At 42.4% G+C, this 17,185-nt stretch overlaps 1 long non-coding RNA gene across 2 annotated transcripts in view; it reads left to right on the plus strand.

Moving 5' to 3' along the window:
* Positions 1 to 378: 378 nt before the first annotated feature.
* LOC144754124 (uncharacterized) overlaps positions 379 to 17,185 on the plus strand; it is a 246,374-nt gene continuing 229,567 nt past the window's right edge. For both annotated transcript variants that reach the window (XR_013594667.1, XR_013594666.1), the window contains exons 1-2: positions 379 to 543; positions 3,220 to 3,370. This is a non-coding gene — a long non-coding RNA (uncharacterized LOC144754124). The remainder of the gene's footprint in view (positions 544 to 3,219; positions 3,371 to 17,185) is intronic.

Here is a 17,185-nt window from a genome sequence, read left to right on the forward strand (position 1 = left end):
GGTAACTGTATTTCAAGACTGCAAGAGAAGCGTGGAATTAGGGGTGGACGTAACTAGTTTAATTCCTTGTAAAGTAAGCTTGAGGAGTTACGAAAAGATTCTGCAAGATCATACAGTATTACATGAGAAGATTAATTCTGCATTTAAATTCTGCATAATTAAAATAACTTTCAGTTTACAGGAATGCTGAGAGATAAGAGATGCTGCCGCATGTCAGGCAACTTAGTGTCGGTTAAGAGTTTTAGGGAGGGCTGAATTAGAAGATTAGGGGCTCCTTAGTGGGGTTCAGTCAAAGGTGCTGGGGCGGAAAGGAGATGTTAAGGTACTTTAAAAGATAGCCAAGTAGGGGCGTGGCTTGCGCCCGCGGAAGATGGCGGTGTTCCCGTAGCTCTCCCGGGAGGCGGGGATGAGAGGCGGCCTGGCGTGACTCCTTCCTTCGTGTTCTGCGGCCCCATTGCGGGAAAGGCTGTGGGAAGCCTTGCTGACTTGACTAGCTCTCGTTTCAGGAACTTTTGAAGCAGCAGCACGTACATTATGCCAGAAGTGAGTGACGCGTAGGTCCGTGAGGGCGCGGCCGCCCTTTTCATTGTCCCGCTGACGGAGCTTTGCTCTAAGCGGCAACTTGGTTTTCACGTGTGCTGTGCTACGCGTTTGTTCATTGCTGTTTTCTCCTCACTCCTGTGCCCTCCCTTGAGGTTTCTCTTCGAGGTGCCTGCGCAATGGGGTAATTTACTTGCAATGACTCTACTCATGGGCTGTTCCCGCCATTTCTAGTTTTGTCCCCACAAAAGCTTATACTCCAGTGCGGCTCTTCACATGTTGCTGTAGACGCCAGTGAGTTCATTAATATTCTCTATCTCCATGCGCTACCTTATTCCTTTGGAGACGCTTTGCTGGGCACATCGTTATTAACACTTGCCGCAGCAGACTCTCTGTTATTAATTTTCAATTGGTGCATACCCCTGGTGTCATTCTTCATATTTTGACACCTCATGACTTTCTTCACTTCTGGGTGGCGCTAACATCACGTCTCCTGCCTAAGCGACCTTCAGTTGACAGGACTGTTTTTTCCATATTTACTAGAAGCTGCGTCATGCATTGTTTTCTTTTGCCGTGGCTCTATATCTTTGGCGTTTTTTCCATTTCATGCATGTTTATCTCATTTTTATATTATTTTGTTTAGATATAGATACTGTATATCTTTGCTGCTTTTTTCCACTTCATGCATGTTTGACTAATTTTTCTATAGCTCTGCCTGGGTATTGCTATTATATATTTAGACAAAGTGTTTTGTCATGCTCTACGTTCATCTAACTATGTGTATATTCTATGTTTGAATTCACTGACTCTGTACCACTGGCACTTATATCATAATTTTGAAAAGTTTTTGCAAGCGTGTTCTCTTCAAGTTGATGCAGTGTATCATCCAATTCTTGTAAGGTTGTACCTTCTCATGAACTAAATGCTTGCTCTACATTTGCTTCTTATTAATAGTGCTCATACTAATATACATTCATGCGACTGTAAGTAACTTTTTTGTCAAAGTGGTCAGATTGGTGCTATAATATAGTGCGTATTGGGTCTTGAGGTTAGGCATACAAATGTTTTTACCCTAATGTTTTTGTAAACTTCACACAATAACTTGTTTCACTATATGCATTTTTGGTGAAGTGCTTCCCTTATTTTTTCCAGCTAGCATTTCTTTAATTGATCTTTCAATGTGGTTCACATTTAAATGGTTTCTATTCATGGTTCATTTTATACCAATTCTATTTTACAGTATTAAGATGTTTTGTCATTGCTCACCTACAATGTTACCTATGTTTTGAGGATATTCGTTTTTTTTTGTGCCGTTTGTGACCTGCTACTTCTTCGTTGCAGAAGTTATTTTTGAATTTACTACCTTCTGGTTTGGTAGCATCTTTACCTTGGTTCCTGGGTGTCATTGTTTGATGTCATGATCGATTCATATGCTGCTTTCATCTATATTAGACAGTCTCATTTGGTCGCATTCCTATTATGTATTTGCTAGTTGACTGCGATTGCGCTTATTAATTTTTCTCTATACTTCTGTACTCATTCATTCATTTCATGGGTAGATTGCCTAAGGATCTTCGTCAGCCTTCTCCAGTTCCACGTAAATTTCTCCTTCATACCAGTTCTCGATATCAGTGTCTTACGATGGATGACTCTCTCGACACATCTTCTAAAAGCTCCTCCTCGTCTTCAGCCCCGCTACTGGTTGGAGCTACTAAAGGTTCTACTAAAAGGCTAAAAAAGGATCCACCTTCTCCTCCCAAACAGAATTCTTCAGTGACAATGGACATTATTTTGGAGGAAATTAGGGCCCTGCGCCCCTTCATTGAGGAAACTAAATCTACTCTTCAGCTGTTATCTCACAAATGGTCAAATGTTGACGAACGTGTTACTCTTCTGGAACAAAACATCGATGCTCTCACTTCTTCTGTTTCCAAAGTTGATCCGCTTTGTGTACAAGTGACAGCACTCCACAAACAAATTGAAAATTTGGAAAACAGGAACAGGAGAAACAACCTCCGCATTTATGGCCTTGTGGAAAATTCAGAAGGCTCTGATGCCCTTTCTTTTTTCAAATCCTTCTTGCCGAAAATTCTTCACTTGCCTGAGAGCACTAACCTCAACATACAAAGAGCTCATCGCTTAGGTCCTCCTCCTGCTGGGCTATCTAATTCCACTGTCTAAAGGCCAAGAGGTGTCATCATTTATTTCCTTGAATATACGGATCTCCTTACAGTTTTATCAGCAGCCAGAGCCATGCCTCGAATCACCTGGTCTGGAAAAACTCTTTTCTTCTCACAGGATTATGCAAAAGCAATTGCCGACCGCCGTAAAGAATTTCTTTCACTTAGACCACAGCTGCGTTCTATGGGAGCACAATATGGGCTATTCCATCCGTGTCTTTTCAGAGTGACTTTCAATAACAAAACTACTACTTACGATGATCCACTAAAGCTTAAAAGTTTCCTCTACTCCCATAGTACTGCTACAATGGATACCAGTGCTTCATCAAGATCAAAATGATTATCTTTTCATGTTGACATTATAATATTGCATTCTTGATATGTTTTCTGTTTTATTGTTCTTTAAGATTGTTATATCTAGCCTCATTCGCTAATTGTTTGCTTGTACTATTTTTATATTCCCAATGTTAAGCTTTACTCTTTTTTCCCTTTTGCACAGATTCTCTTCCTTCACGTTGTATCCCATCCCTATGTTCTTGGAGTCCGTTGCGGTCGTCTTCCCTCCCTGCCTTCCTTTGGAGCTTAGGACCCGTCAATGTTCTATGTGGCCTTCGTCCTCCCTCCCCCCTTTTGTATGTTCTCATCAATATGTAAGTTGTTCATTCTTCTCATTATTCTATTTTTGTTTTCTCATATTTCTTTCATTTCTTTCCTTCCTCTTCTCATGTTCCTACAGTTCTCAACTTCTTTCTTATTATCTTCCTATTCGTCTTACATTTGACTTCCTTCTATTGCTCTATTTATCGCTTTATTGATTCAGTTTTCTCATTTTCCTTCTGTTTCGCTGACTTCTTTCCTATACTTTTTCTTTTTTCTTCTTAACTTTTTCAGCCATTATTTAAATGACTTTTACTATGCTATTTCTAATGCATTTCTTCTCTTTCACTTCTGGTGTTTCTCCTTAATATGCCTATATGCCTTAATTACTTTTCTGCTTCATAAGTGTCCCTCAACTGGTTTTTTGATATGCTTTTCTGAAAATATGTTATGCCTTTGAAAATATTGTCTTGGAATGTTAGAGGTTTACATTCACCAATCAAAAGACAGAGGGCCATATGCATCAACACATTTTCCCATAGACGCAGAATGGGCAAAACCCCTTGATGCATCTGGCCCAGAGAGTATTATCCCACTTGGCCAAGCTCAACGCAGATATAGCTTGTATACAGGAATCACATTTGTCGGCTGATGAGTCTGCTAAATTGAAGAGGGGTTGGGTGGGGGACGTTTATTTTTCCCCAGGTGATGGTAAGCGTAATGGAGTCTTGATTTTGTTTAGAAAATCTCTTCCAATTAAAGTAGTAACGCATTCTGCAGACACTTCAGGTAGATGGGTGCTAGTGAATCTCACTCTATATAACGTCCCTATTTCTATTTTAAATGTTTATGCTCCTACTGTGGAAAAGTAAATTTTGCCATGTTATATGTGCCTACGTGTTCCCCATGTTATGTCATATGTGCATGATCGATATGCATGTATTCCCTTCTGATCGATTAAAGACGCAATTATAGTCGTGTCCATCTCTAGTATGCCAGTTTCCAGTTTTCGTGAATACAACGAATATCAGGCCTATGTAAAGTTACGTTGCCACGTTTCACAGTGTGCACGTTAATTCATTGAAATATCCCCGTTTCTAGGCCTCAAAAGGGCCCGGACTCAGATTCACCTCCTGTTTTCTGAACCCTCTCCGAGGAGCGATACAGCCCCCACCTGTATCCCTGACCTTTAGCTTACTTTCATGCCTCACAGTGCCCGGCTCGGCCTGGCTCTGCGTCCGAGTCTGCCAAGAGTATGTTATGTTTCTAGTTATCAGTCCAGCCCTCCTTCTCTGCATTCCTAAGCTACTGAATCGCATCAATAGTTTCCGTCATGGTCTAGCCTTTATGTCTCCATGTAAGAGAAATGCTGTATTAATATTCATAGAATATTCCCCGCACACGCACTACATGTAGGATTATGTATGCACCAGTCTTAATGTCTGTTAGCCTTTACCCTGATAACTTTTGGATTCTATCAACATGTTCTCTAAACAACTAGATACTAGATAGGCTTTAGGTACGTGTCGCTCTGACACTCCAGACTTTAGTCTCCTCTTCTAGCACAGAAGTCATAGCCCCCAGTTCTCCCTAGTAACACGTCATTGTCAGTTTGCGCGCACCATTAGGTTAGAGGTCCCAGCTGCTCAGGTAGCCCCCTCCATGTTTCCGCCCCGTTTATGACATATTCTGTTACGTTTGCATCACATGTCTATGTATACGCCCTGAACACGCCTTCTTGTTGCATTAGTCATGCCTTATCTTTCGCGACTGTTACAAGCTCCGCCTACTGCTACGCCTACTGTATTGAATGCCATGTATTTTGTTTAACTATATATACCAATGTACTGTTATTAAAAGTTACCCTTATTCCCTGTAGCCTGTATCCTGCGCCCGATGCGCATCTTTCCCATTCCCGTACAGGCTGTCCTGTTCTTGTCCTTTATGCTTAATTAAAGCCTGTATACTCTAGCTACCTCGTATCTTGACTCTTATTTATTGAGCTAACCGTTTATTGATTATAGTCAAAAATAGTACCGGTAATTAATTATTTATTTACCACATAATGGCGCCCGAATAGGGACTTGCCCTTTCCCCACGCGCCGGAGAAGCCACGCAGGCCCCCTGATCCTCTGCAGCCGTGACGGAACCATACCGTGCACGTGCAGATATTTCTGCTTCAAGTATCCCTCAGGCCCACGGAGGAGACGGAGGTTGCGGTCCAGCGTCCAGACGAGGCGGTGGAGGAACGCGGCGAGTCCCGACCAGAGCCCAAGCCGAGAGTCCAAGGTCCGAGGTATCCGGAGGCCCACCTGTAACTGAAGTCCGAAGTTCGTCCGTCCGTCATCGTAGCAGTCCAGTCCAGTCCGAGGCCTTCCGTTCTTGCTGCCCGGTGAGTACCGTTGCTGGGGTAGTATCTAGACAGGGTCAATTGATTTGTCTCTGGTCCGTGGGTTTGGGTACACAGATCCAACACGAAGTGTCCACTTAGGTGGATGCGGGTCCTGACGTGTCTCTTTATGGGACCGGTAAGTTTCGTACTGTTTTAGCAGTGCATCCAGTCATTCTAGTAAGTTCTGTTCTCGAGAAAATCATGTGTTCTGTTTTCAGTATTCCAGGTAGTATTTTGTCCAAACTGTTATTCTAAATGTTATTCCATGTGTTTTCAATGTCGTGGTATGAATGATTCGTATTGCAGTTATTATTGTGTTCATTGTGTATTGTATTGTGTCCAGACTCCAGTCTAGTTATGCCTTTGTTCTCCAAGTTACGTCAGTTAAAGACTAGAAAAGGTCTGCTCGAAGAAGCAGTTCCTGTCCCGCCTAGGGACAGTCCAGGTCATTTCATGTATCAAAAGCATGGCATAAGTGCCATATTATATCTAGATTTATGGGTGGAGTACACCAAACAATTAGAGGAAAAGTATAGATGGCCCGTATTAGGTACGTGGGATGCCGAGTGCATCATGCGAGTAGAAGTAGCATTATGGAAAAAGAAAGCCAGACAGTCCCAGAAAGATGCCATCGAGTTATGGCGCAAAGAATCTCACAAAAGAACCGAAAAAGAAATCAGAAAGTCAGAATTAAGTAGGGAATCTTCCGAAAGAGCCCAAGAAAGGGAATTAATCGAAGTAGGTGAACGAGTTAAAGCCGAACAGTCAGACAGACAGAGAAATGCCCTCATTAAGGGTATGTATCCTCTTCTTGCCGAGGGCTTGCCAAAAGCAACCCCGGAAGCACCATGTAATTTTCCGCCGCCATTGGTTCCGATTAAGCTACGTCACAAACCGACCGCAGCTGATATTTTTCTCTCGTCCTATTTGGACGACACAGTCCCAGAATATGCGAATCCTGCTCCGCCAGCTCCTGTAAATAATGTAATTCCTGTTCCTCCAGCCACCGGGGCACCTGTTACAGTACCTGTTACCGTACCCCCGGTCCAGCCCATAATACAAGTTCCCGCTACATCAGTCACTCTACCAGCACGAAGAGTATCAGTCGACGATTCCAGTTTAGGGGCCGCGGGAGGAGGTCCTCCTGGCACCCCGCCGCCAAACAAACGTATAACGTTAGTCGAGTTACATGAACGTGCGTTACAACGTACGCCCAAATATCAGTCCGTCGCAGAAATCAGACGAGCTCTTACCGAATGCTGTTATGATCCAGTCCCAGGCGATGATAATATGGTTTTATATTCATTGCGTGTAAGACGGGTGACTGAGTATTTGGACACCCTGCCGAATATGAAAGAAGATCTAGACAGAATGTATCGTTTCATCCGTACAGGAGAAGATCCAGAAAGTATTGGCGAAATCATGTCTTTAAGGAAAGCTGAGACCCAGCTCATGCTATTAAAGTTTCTAATCAATTGTTTAATAAGGGAACAAGATTATCCGACTAAAGATCCGACCGAAATGAAAGTTCTGACCAGGTGGAGTGATAATATAGCCGAGGGTAGACACAAGACCCTCAGTAGTATAGAGAGTATGTACAAGAAAATACGTAAGGAAATAATAAGGTTGCACGAAAATCGTAAAGCAGCACAAGTAAGTGAGAAAGAAAGTAACTCTGATACTGAAGAAGTAGAAGACGAGAATACCGCCAGAATAGCGTATGTAGGTAAATCTAGATTTCCAGACCGACATTTACGCCTAGAACACAAGAAAGTCTTTCATCATCCAGCACCAGAACAAGGTTCTCTAGAACAAGTATTTCAAGTTACCGATCACATTCTGAAATCACGAATCGGTTATAGTGAACTTAGTACCATGCATGAACAAGAACTAGCCCGATCAGCAGTCCGATGGATTACTGATTCTACCACTTTTCCAGACGAAATAGTGGCACAAATGTTTCTGAAACTGCCCCCAGCCGAGCAGCGACTGGTGGGTATGTATATGATCCAGCACCTCATTACATTGTATGAGGGTCAACATTCTGATCCAGGTCCGTTACATGATATTCTGAACGAGTTACTCCAGTATAAATGGAAAGGTTTAGGTACAGATTTAATTAGTGTCATTCTAGAACAGCGCCACAAATATAGAACGTTTCTGAACCCGCATTTTGTTCACGTTTCACCTCCAGAAAGTAAACCATTTTACATAGATAGACAGCATCCGTTACGAGAAGTACATCCAGTTAGGACACCGGATGGTGAAATGCAACGAGTATTTGTTTACACCCCTGTCACAAAGATGGAACTCTTAGAGATGAAGAAATGAATTCCCTGTCACGACAAAGATCCAGCAGGGTTCCATCGAGAACTAAAAGACATGCTCCGTATGGGAGAATACACGTATCCAGATATTATTAAAATGTTAAAGGTCCTGTTGCCCGCAGGGGTATATGAAAAACTCAAGGAAAAAGAATGGGAGGTGGGAGAGAAAAAGATTGATTGGACAGCTTTAGAAGCTGAAGATAAGATACGAGTACCAGGTACCGGTCTTGGAGAGAAATGCAAAGAATTACCCGAGTTATTGATTCAGGTTTTGCCTAGGTTATTAGCCACGAAAAAGGAAGATTGGGATGCAATTTCAGCATGTAAACAGAAACAAGATGAAGATACTAGTGATTTTTATTCTAGATTCGAGAAATGTTTTATTATCAACAGTGGTTTGAAGACAGGTAGCGAGTCATACCCTCATCTTTTTGTTACTAAACTAGTCGAGAATTCAAGTCCACAAGTTAAAAATCGAGTTTTGAAAGTCGAAAGTACTTGGCAAGCTAGTACCCCGTCCCAGATGTTACAGATGCTCCAGTATCACCAGAATAGAATCAGGGTAGAGCAAGAACACGAAAGGAGACGTATGAAAGACACGAAAATGAAAGTACTAGTTGCACAATCTGTTCCGCAAGACAGTCAGAAGAGGGGTCCGAATCAAGCCAGTCATCCTGCAGCTCCCGTTAAAGGGACATGCAATTATTGTAAACAGCCAGGTCATTTTATAAACAAGTGTGCAGTTCTGAAACACAACATAGCTACTGGTAAGACTAAAGAAAGACCACGTCCGCCTAGACAAGAACAAGTTTCACAGACTTCTCAGTCACCACAGAATGCACAACAGACAGTTCCAGCACCGCAGCCTATTGCTGCAACACAGCATGTTACACAGCAGATGTACCAGTATGCACAGTCCGAGTATCCAGATTATCAACCGTATTCATGAAACAGCCTAGAGAGGGAGGTAGGCTTGCCTCTCATCGAGATACCGGTAGATCAAGAGGGTCCCTATGTACACAGTCAAGTATTAGGGAAAGACAGAAAGTTTTTGATTGATACAGGGGCAAGTAGGACTACTATCAGTCATGACGAGGTTCCAGGGGCTCCGCTCTCAGGCTCTAGAAATGTTTCCCTTGGATTTTCAGGAAAGCCTATTGTAAACGAGATATCAAAGCCAGTTACTCTAGAAGTTGGTCCATTGTCCCGAACTACTGATTTATTACTAACGAAATCATGTCCAGAAAATTTGTTAGGTATTAAAACATTGAAAGAATTAGGTGCAGTTATTTGCTGTTCCCCAGAAGGAATACGTATGTTTTTAAGAGACTTTAAAGGTCACTATGTATTACGAGATTTTGATCCAAGATTGTCAAATGTTCCGCAGCATTTATGGGCGCAAGGTCCAACTGATGTAGGTTTTATGCAAATCACACCCCATCGTGTGACTCTCAAGCAAGGTATAGTCCTGCCACGAATCAGACAGTACAGATTGCCACCTGAGGCTGTAGCAGCCCTATCCAAAATTATTGACGAGCTCATTGCTCAAGGAGTAGTTGTAGAAACTGACTCCAATGTATGTAATTCTCCTATCATTCCAGTCATGAAACGTACTGATCCAAATGCACCCCCAGTATATCGATTAGTGATTGACCTTCGAGAAATTAATAAATGTATCATACCCCAGTATCCAGTAGTCCCAGATATTTCATCTCTATTGACAACTATTGATTCTGAAGCTACATTTTTTACTGTAATAGACCTCAAGAATGCATTTTTCAGTGTTCCGATTCATCCAGATAGCCAGTACCTTTTCGGTTTTTGTTTAAATGGAAGGAGCTATAAATTCACACGAGCTCCTCAAGGTTTCACAGAAAGTCCTAGCATTTACAGTCAAGCACTTAAAAGACAACTAGACAATATTCACATGCCAACTGACACTGCCCTGCTCCAGTATGTCGATGATCTACTGATCACAGCCCGTTCTGAACGTGATTGCGAGCGAGCGTCACTTACAGTTCTGTATTTCCTAGCCGAGATGGGGCACAAGGTGTCCCCTTCAAAGCTCCAGTTCTGTGTCCAGCAAGTGATCTACTTAGGCCACTTGCTGTCCAAGTGGGGTAGGAAGCTGACACCAGACCGTATCCAGTTGATAGCGAGTCTTCCACAGCCCAAGACACAGAAGGAGGTACGTGCTTTTATTGGCCTTACTTCTTACTGTAGACAATGGATTCCTCAGTATGCATTTCTAGCAAAGCCACTGATACAGTTAACGACAAAGGAGGCAGCCGTATCGACTGTTCTCCCTTGGACATCTGAACATACACTTAGTTTTAATGAGTTAAAGACAGCTTTATGCCAAGCACCTGTCCTAGCTACACCGAACTACAGTAAGCCTTTTACACTTTTTGTCACAGAACGTGATGGTACTGCATTATCTGTTCTTACACAAGATCAAGCCGGACAATACAAGCCTTGTGCTTATTTTTCGAGCACATTAGATCCAGTAGCCCAGGCTCTGCCTGCGTGCCTTAAGTCAGTTGCAGCCACAGCTCTAGCAATCAGACAAAGTGATTCCATAGTATTAGGACATTCCCTGACAGTACAAGTTCCACACTCCGTGGAAGTTCTTTTAAACCGAACACAGACTCAGCACTTGACCATTGCACGTTTAACAGGTTATGAACTGACACTGTTCCAGCCACACATAGAAATCAGACGCTGCAACGTTCTAAATCCTGCTACTCTGTTACCCTCAGTTACTTCAAATCCTGCCACACATGACTGTGTGGAAGTCATTAACACTATGACTAAGCCAAGACAAGATCTGACAGACATTGCATTACCTGATCCTGACCTGACACTTTATGTGGATGGTTCATATATGAGAACTAGTACAGGAGAACTAGTAGCCGCGTATGCAGTGACTACTGACACCGAAGTTATTGAAACACACCGTATTGACACCCTGTCTGCTCAAGCAGCAGAGCTAGTTGCTCTGACCCAAGCCTGCATACGTGCCAAGAACCTGAAAGTAAACATATATACAGATTCACGTTACGCATTCGGAGTTGTACATGACTTCGGAGTGCTCTGGCAGGAGAGAGGTTTCATGACTTCTCATGGAACCAAGATTCAGCATGGTCTCCTCATTCAAGCTCTGTTAGATGCAATACATTTACCGACAGCTATTGCTATCATGAAGTGCAAAGCACATACAAAAGTTACTGATATCATTTCTCAAGGTAATGATCTAGCAGATCGAACAGCCAAGCTTACAGCACAGACACCAGACATTCCAGTTAACAAGACACAGACATCCACTCCAGAACAGACTACTTGTATGACAGTTAAGGATCCTACACAAGATGTCATAGACATACAGTTACATGCTACTCCTGAAGAAATCAAGAAATGGTCCGAACAAGGAGGGGTCCAGACAGATCAGGGATGGTTGACGAAGGGAAAAGCCACATGGTTTCTCCCCGACTCTATGGTTCAAGTCATTATCAATACCGCACATAGCCCAGCACATCTAGGAGAAAAAGCTATGTTAGACAGTATCCAGAACCTTTGGTTTAACAAGCACTTACGAGCTGCAGCCAAGCAGAAAGTCCGTACTTGTATGATATGTTGCCAGTTCAATCCAGGTAAAAGTGTCCCGGTGGAACAAGGTGGATTCCAGCCCCCTGACCACCCTTTTAAAGTCCTCCAGATGGATTATATTCAGATGGAGCGATGTCGAGGTTTCAAATATGTCCTTGTAGTTGTATGCGCTTTGTCCAGATGGACAGAAGCATATCCAGTTCCAGATTACACAGCAGCGACCACTGCCAAGCAGTTGGTTCGTGAATTCTTCCCCCGTTATGGACTCCCTAGGGTCGTGTATTCTGATAACGGCCAGCCATTCTCATCTGAGCTAATGAGACATGTTTCCCTTTTGTTAGGGTACCAGTGGAAGTTCCATTGTGTACGCCATCCAGAATCAGCCGGTCTCGTAGAGAGACATAATCAGACACTGAAAATACGTATTGCTAAGACATGTAAAGAGAAAGGTGTAGACTGGCTAGTAGCCCTGCCAGTTGCTTTATTCTTCATGAGAATGGTCGCACACTCCAGATCAGGTCTGTCCCCTTATGAGGTCGTATTCGGCCGCCCCCCAAATATGTGGGGTACACCTAGACCCCGCAGTATTACAGATGTTTCCAGTAATATGTTGACAGATTACCTAGCTTCCTTGATGTCTGCCCTACACTCTTGTCGTTCACAGGTTGCCGCCGCATTTCCAGACAATACTGAAGTGAAACCGCACGAGGTCATTCCAGGCGACCTCGTGTTGGTCAGGAACTTTGATCGTTCAAATCCGCTGGAGCCTCGTTGGAAGGAGCCGCGACTAGTCCTTCTGACCACCCGTACGGCCGTGAAGTTGGAAGGCCGCAAGGGATGGGTCCATCTGTCGCATATCAAGAAATTTCACGGAATCCGAAACAAGACTTTTAATGACAATTCCAAAGACTGTTCCATTTCTAAAGACTGCCTGAAAACAGACTCCAAATCAGACATTAATCTCAATCCCGATTTGAAAGTTCCTCTGTTAGAGAAAACTCCGCAGCAGGAGTATAAATTAAAACTCCGGTCTAGTAAAATAAGTCAGCCAGTTTAATTGTCTAAGTCCCCCTCGGGTGAAACGGTTAGACAGGTATCTGACATGTATGAGATAGACCCCCATAGTGAGAGAGTTAGTCAAAACTCTATCCGATGTATCGTTTTTCTAAGTTTTCTATTGTTTCTAAGTTTGATGGTTACCTGCACAAGTTATGCATTGCATTTATGTTTTCCAATTTCTCATGTAAATAAGTTTTCTAATGCTACAGTAGAGCACACATTTAGTGATCTGCCTCCTCACGAGTTATCCTATCGTCTTGCTATGCGCAATAACACGTTCATTAGAATGTTGCATTATTCACACCAGACCAGCAATGCTACCAATTGTTGGGTGTGTGGTCGACTCCCCCCTTTCCAGACACCGAAGGGAGTTCTGCCACTCTTTCCTTATCCGTTTTCACATAATGGTTCGTGTGGAGCATGGTCCATGTTAACGTCATCTTCAAATGATATGTCCCTTCTGAATAGAACATGTTTTCCAGACAAGCAAGGTCTCTCCCATAGAACAGGGTTAGATCTAGAAAATGAAGTTTACAATTTAGGTAATTATTCTTCGAATTTTATGGTCCTGAATGTTCAGTCTGATACTACTCCAGACTTACCTGCTATTTCAGTACTACCAGTCAAAGGCGAATTATGTGTCAGAAATAATGGTTCCGTACATGTAGGACATAGTGATTGTACTACTACTGTCGAGTATAGTGACAGTGGGAAATCTATTTTCAAAGCTTCACGTCATTCTTATTTTGTTTGTGGTCAGACCGCATATGTTCGTCTGCCCCTCGATTGGGAGGGAACATGTTATATTGCCTTCCTACTGCCACCAGTTTTTCTAGCCCCATCTGATTATCACAGAAACACACATCTAGTACACGTCAGACATAGAAGGGAGATTGAGTCCCCAATTGTCGATCAAACTGAAACTGCTCTAGAACAGTATACAGATTTCAATAGAGGTTTCTTTTTCTTTATAGGCCCTGTCCAGAATAGTAAGTCAATCCGTAGATTAACCAGAACCCTTGAAGCAGTAGTGAATGAGACTACTTCTGCTCCAGGTAACTTAACCGAAGAGCAATCTGCTATGAGATTTGTCGTGCTCCAAAATCGTCTCGTTCTTGACGTCATACTGGCCGATAGAGGAGGAGCATGTAGAGTCATCGGATCTAGTTGCTGCATTTTCATTCCTAATAACGCGCCGTCTGTTTATTCAGCTATAACCAGACTTCACAAAATTGCCCATCAGTTACACCAGAATCCAGGCACCTGGACATGGTCCGGTTGGCTCTGGAGTATTATATCTGCTTGGGGATGGAAAGTATTGTCATTCCTAGGTATTGCAGTAATGATCATATTCAGTTGCTGCCTCTGTATACAATGTGGCCCTGCGATTTGCGGCATTTGTGCTTCCTCTTGTATTCCTAGTCCTAAGTCCCGCTCTAAGTCCCGTTCCAAGACAATTCGAGACGAGCAAATGATGCTGTATGAAATGATAGATGGTATCATGAATATAGATGTTTCCTGATGGAAACGTAGGGCACAAGGAGGGAATGTGGAAAAGTAAATTTTGCCATGTTATATGTGCCTACGTGTTCCCCATGTATGTCATATGTGCATGATCGATATGCATGTATTCCCTTCTGATCGATTAAAGACGCAATTATAGTCGTGTCCATCTCTAGTATGCCAGTTTCCAGTTTTCGTGAATACAACGAATATCAGGCCTATGTAAAGTTACGTTGCCACGTTTCACAGTGTGCACGTTAATTCATTGAAATATCCCCGTTTCTAGGCCTCAAAAGGGCTCGGACTCAGATTCAGCTCCTGTTTTCTGAACCCTCTCCGAGGAGCGATACAGCCCCCACCTGTATCCCTGACCTTTAGCTTACTTTCATGCCTCACAGTGCCCGGCTCGGCCTGGCTCTGCGTCCGAGTCTGCCAAGAGTATGTTATGTTTCTAGTTATCAGTCCAGCCCTCCTTCTCTGCATTCCTAGGCTACTGAATCGCATCAATAGTTTCCGTCATGGTCTAGCCTTTATGTCTCCATGTAAGAGAAATGCTGTATTAATATTCATAGAATATTCCCCGCACACGCACTACATGTAGGATTATGTATGCACCAGTCTTAATGTCTGTTAGCCTTTACCCTGATAACTTTTGGATTCTATCAACATGTTCTCTAAACAACTAGATACTAGATAGGCTTTAGGTACGTGTCGCTCTGACACTCCAGACTTTAGTCTCCTCTTCTAGCACAGAAGTCATAGCCCCCAGTTCTCCCTAGTAACACGTCATTGTCAGTTTGCGCGCACCATTAGGTTAGAGGTCCCAGCTGCTCAGGTAGCCCCCTCCATGTTTCCGCCCCGTTTATGACATATTCTGTTACGTTTGCATCACATGTCTATGTATACGCCCTGAACACGCCTTCTTGTTGCATCAGTCATGCCTTATCTTTCGCGACTGTTACAAGCTCCGCCTACTGCTACGCCTACTGTATTGAATGCCATGTATTTTGTTTAACTATATATACCAATGTACTGTTATTAAAAGTTACCCTTATTCCCTGTAGCCTGTATCCTGCCCCCGATGCGCATCTTTCCCATTCCCGTACAGGCTGTCCTGTTCTTGTCCTTTATGCTTAATTAAAGCCTGTATACTCTAGCTACCTCGTATCTTGACTCTTATTTATTGAGCTAACCGTTTATTGATTATAGTCAAAAATAGTACCGGTAATTAATTATTTATTTACCACACTACGATTGGAGACGCCACTTTTTGGACCTCCCTTGCACCGCTTATCACTCAATATTACGTTGATAATTTCATCCTTGTGGGTGACTGTAATGAAGTTTTTGACCCATTTTTAGATAGGCACTCAGTCAGTACATACATTTCTCATAAGTCACAAAAATCTTTTACACAACTCATTACACAATACAAACTTACTGACGCATGGAGACTCTGCAATCCCACTTTGCGAGAATACTCCTTCTTTGCACCCCCTCATCAAACTCAATCACGCTTGGATTATTTTTTTATTTCTCATCAACTTACCCAATCCCTTATTTCTTCTGACATTGGCTCCATCTTAATTTCTGATCATGCCCCAGTCTCCATTGTTTTAGATGTATTACAAAAGTCTACTTCTATTAAAAAATGGCGTTTCAATAAGGCTCTCCTTCTTGATGCACAGTTTGTTTCTTCTTTCACATCCTTTTTTCATGAATATTGTTGGTTCAATCACACGGATTTCAAAGCATCAGCTAGGGATTTCATCATTCACTATGTTTCTCGCAAATGGAAAAAAGCCCAACAAGCCACCAATGACCTCCTTTCTAAAATTAAACAATTAGAGCACTTATATTACACTTCCAAATCAAAGGATTGTTTAAATGATCTTATCGCCACCAAAATTCAATTTAATAAAGATTCCACGTACAATGCCTCCAATTTCCTCTTAAAATCTAGCGCCAAGTTTTATGGTGGACAGAATAAGGCTGGGAAATTACTGGCCAACTATCTAAAGGTAAAGCAGAACAAGGTCAATATTAAATCCATCTATAGTTGTGATGGATGACTGAATCACAAAAGTGAAGATATCCTACAGGAGTTTTTACATTTTTATGAAACATTATATTCGTCTAAATCTTCTTCTTCTGAACAAGACATTTCCCAATTTTTGTCCAAAATTTCCTCTCCTTTTGACACTCTTCCAGACCTTTCCTCTTTGGAATCAGACCTTACGCAGAAATATCTCCTTCAAGCTCTTAATTCTCTCAAACATGGTAAAGCTCCAGGTCCCGACGGTTTCACTGTTGAATTCTTCTCCTGTTTCTCAAAACTACTTATTCCCAAATTACATACTCTTCTTTCCACTTTCCTTCAAACTGGTTCCGCTTCTGTCTCTTTCTCTGATGCCCTTATTTGCATTATCCCGAAACCAGGTAAAGATCCACAACATTGTAAAAACTATCGCCCTATCTCTTTAGTAAATATCGATTATAACATTTTTTCAAAGGCTTTAGCATTGCGTTTAGAATCTTTTTTACCCGAGCTTTTAGGGAAAGAGCAATCCGGTTTCGTTAAAGGTAGACTGCTAACAGATAATACTAGATTGTTTTTTGACATTCTCTCTAAGACCTCGCATAGCTCTCATCCCCTTGCAGCTATAGCCCTAGATGCAGAGAAAGCTTTTGATCGAGTTGAGTGGCCATATCTGTTTAGTACTCTCAAGTGGTTTGGTTTTGGTCCAAAGATTTCCGCCCTGATTTCGTTCCTTTATTCCCACCCCAGAGCAGCAATTTCATCAAACGATACCTTATCTTCTTACTTTTCACTTACTAGAGGGGTTAGACAGGGATGCCCACTTTCACCTTTTTTATTTAATCTTGCTTTAGAACCTTTCCTTTTGAGAATCCGTCAGAATGCTAATATACATGGTTTTAATTTCCACGACTCTGATATTAAGATGACAGCATACGCTGAT

Source organism: Lissotriton helveticus, chromosome 5_1 (assembly GCF_964261635.1).
Source record: "Lissotriton helveticus chromosome 5_1, aLisHel1.1, whole genome shotgun sequence".
Taxonomy (NCBI): domain Eukaryota; kingdom Metazoa; phylum Chordata; class Amphibia; order Caudata; family Salamandridae; genus Lissotriton; species Lissotriton helveticus.